Source organism: Lucilia cuprina, chromosome 5, assembly GCF_022045245.1.
Source record: "Lucilia cuprina isolate Lc7/37 chromosome 5, ASM2204524v1, whole genome shotgun sequence".
In the NCBI taxonomy this organism is placed as follows: domain Eukaryota; kingdom Metazoa; phylum Arthropoda; class Insecta; order Diptera; family Calliphoridae; genus Lucilia; species Lucilia cuprina.
The window spans coordinates 49341574-49344976 of NC_060953.1; positions in this window are offsets into that span (position 1 = coordinate 49341574).

Sequence of the window (3403 nt, forward strand, 5' to 3'; positions counted from 1 at the left end):
TTGTGTTTCAGCAACAATTCCCATTTAGTTTAAAAAATCTTTACTATAATTTGGTAAGTTAGCTGTGACCATAGCAGTTAAACATTTACACAGTGTGATCATAAAGCAAACACTACCTTGCGGTATTAGTTGGTCATTGCACATTACTACAGACATACTTTAACAATTTTTTGATACTTTTTCACACTTCAAAAAATTAATATAGTATTTAATTTGGTATTTTAATAAAAAAAGGCATGGAAAATTTAAATTTTGAAATAGAACAAACTTGTAACAATAAAATAATTTTCCACTCGATTTATACCCCAAATTATAGAATACCGTGAACCGTTCTATAATCAAGACTACAAAGACTCTTATATAACCAAGGCTTTGTAATCAAAAATAACTACTAATAAAGCCAGTATATAGAATTTTTAATTGTCAAGACTATAGACTTTTCTATAGTCAAAACTGTAGACTTTTCTAAAGTCAAGACTAAAGACTTTTCTATAGTCAAAACTATAGATTTTTCTATAGTCAAGACTATAGAATTTTTTATAGCCAAGACTATAGACTCTTCTATAGTCAAGACTATAGACTTTCCTATAGTCAAGACTATAGACTCTTCTATAGTCAAGACTATAGACTTTCCTATAGTCAAGACTATAGACTTTTCTATAGTCAAGACTATAGACTTTTCTATAGTCAAGACTATAGAATTTTCTATAGTAAAGACTATAGAATTTTCTATAGTAAAGACTAAAAAATTTTCTATAGTAAAGACTATAGACTTTTCTATAGTCAAGACTATAGACTTTTTTATTGTCCAGACTAAAGACTTTTCTATTGTCCAGACTATAGACTATAGTAAAGACTATAGAATTTTCTATAGTAAAGACTATAGACTTTTCTATAGTAAAGACTATAGTCTAGACTATAGACTTTTCTATTGTCAAGACTATAGACTTTTCTATAGTCAAGACTTTATGGACTTTTCTACGGTCAAGACTATATACTTTTCTATAGTCAAGACTATAGACTTTTCTATACTCAAGACTATAGACTTATCTATAGTCACGACTATAAACTTTTCTATAGTCAAGACTATACACTTTTCTATAGTCAAGACTATAGACTTTTCTATAGTCAAGACTATAGACTTTTCTATACTCAAGACTATAGACTTTTCTATAATCAAGACTATAAACTTTTCTATGGTAAAGACTATAGACTTTTTTATAGTCAAGACTATAGACTTTTCTATTGTCGATACTAAAGACTTTTCTATAGTCAGGACTATAGACTTTTCTATAGTCAAGACTATAGACATTTCTATAGTCAAAACTATAGACATTTCTATAGTCAAGACTATAGACATTTCTATAGTCAAGACTATAGACATTTCTATAGTCAAGACTATAGACAATTCTATAGTCAAGACTATAGACGTTTCTATAGTCAAGACTATAAACTTGTCTACAGTCAAGACTATAGACATTTCTATGGTCAAGACTATAGACATTTCTATAGTCAAGACTATAGACATTTCTATAGTCAAGACTATAGACATTTCTATAGTCAAGACATCGACTTTTCTATACTCAAGAGTATAGACCTTTCTATAGTCAAGAATATAGACCTTTTTATAGTAAAGACTATAGAAATTTCTACAGTCAAGACAATAGAATTTTTTTATAGTCAAGACTGTAGATTCTTAATAGTCACGTCTTCAGAATTTTATATAGTCAAGACTATAGACTTTTTTTACAGTCAAGATTTTAGACTACTTTATAGTTAATAAATACTATTAACAGTTCTATAGTCAATACCATAGAAAACTATTATAAGTTGTTCTTTAGTGATATAGTCAAATTAATAATAAGACACAATAAATCTAATAAAAAACAAAAACAAATTCTCCTAGTTATTTTAAATCACTCACCTTTCTCGTTTGTTGTTAAAATAACGATAATCTCCCGTTTGTATTTCTTGCATACAAAAACAATGCAACACATACTTATTTACATATTAACACCAAACATCAACTCTTTTTCTTTAACGTTTTTCATTTTCCCCATTTCTTTTCTCCTCAGTTAATTCAAGCATTTTTTCTCTTTTCCCCTATCCCATTTGTTTAATGCTTTCCCATCACTAAACAAAACGAATGACGCGACAAAAGAAAATCACCGACCGGCGCTCGGCTTAACAAAATTGCAATGAATTTTTTTGCAAATTTTAAAACACTTTCTTAAACTAATAATTTAGCACATTTTTATAAACATTTTTCCATAACGATATTTATAAACAATTTTCAACAAAAATATTTAAATATTAACAAATAATTAACGTTTTAGATTAATTTAAACAGGACCATTAACACAAAACAAGCGAACACTTTAGAAATTTTTAGCAACTAAAGAAGAAGACAAATAACTAAAGCAACAAATGGTCAGAGAAATGTCATTGTTGTTGTTATTATTACAAGTATTCCATTTCAAAAGCAAATATTTGAGAACAATAACAACAACTGCAATAAATTATGAATGCTTTTTGTTATTGTTTCATTTTATTTGTTTTCTTAATATTTCAAAAGTGTTCTATTGTTTAGGGTAAATTGTAGGTAATGTTTAAATTAAGCTAAACAGTTAGTTAATTGTTAATAACAAATACTAATTAATAGCGGTATATACAAATATATATAAAAAATTCGTAAAAAATGTTAAAAATGTTAGAAAATTTAATAGAAATGCGTAATTCGCCAAATTTGTTAAGGAGATTGTAAGAAGGTAGCCAAAAGCGGGAGAGAGGGTTTTAGGATAGAAGTGTAAGAGGGAGCATATGTATATGCATCCTATTATGTTGTTGCAATTACATTATTGCTTTTATTTAAAGAAAAAATTGAATGTAAGAAAAACATGAGAAAAATGTAAATATAGTGTTACAGCTGTTAAAGAAGAAGACAACAACAAAAAAGTAAGTATTCTATGAACAAGAAAAAGCTGTAACTTGTAAGTTTTTAGGTTATTAAAGCACTAAATTAATTTTTCACCCTACTTTATATCAAACGATAGACTGAATTATAGACTGGAATACTCATAAGGCTATATACAAGAATATTGCCTAGACTAAAACCTATAGTAGACTAAAGCCTAAATTGAACCATATACTAGAATATATACTGAACTATATAAACTAGACTATAGACTAGACTATAGACTACACTATAGACTAGGCTATAGACTAGACTATAGACTAGACTATAGACTAGACTATAGACTAGACAATAGACTAGACTATAAACTAGACTATAGAATAGACTATAGAATAGACTATAGACTAGACTTTAGACTAGACTATAGACTAGACTATAGACTAGACTATAGACTAGACTATAGACTAGACTATAGACTAGACTATAGAC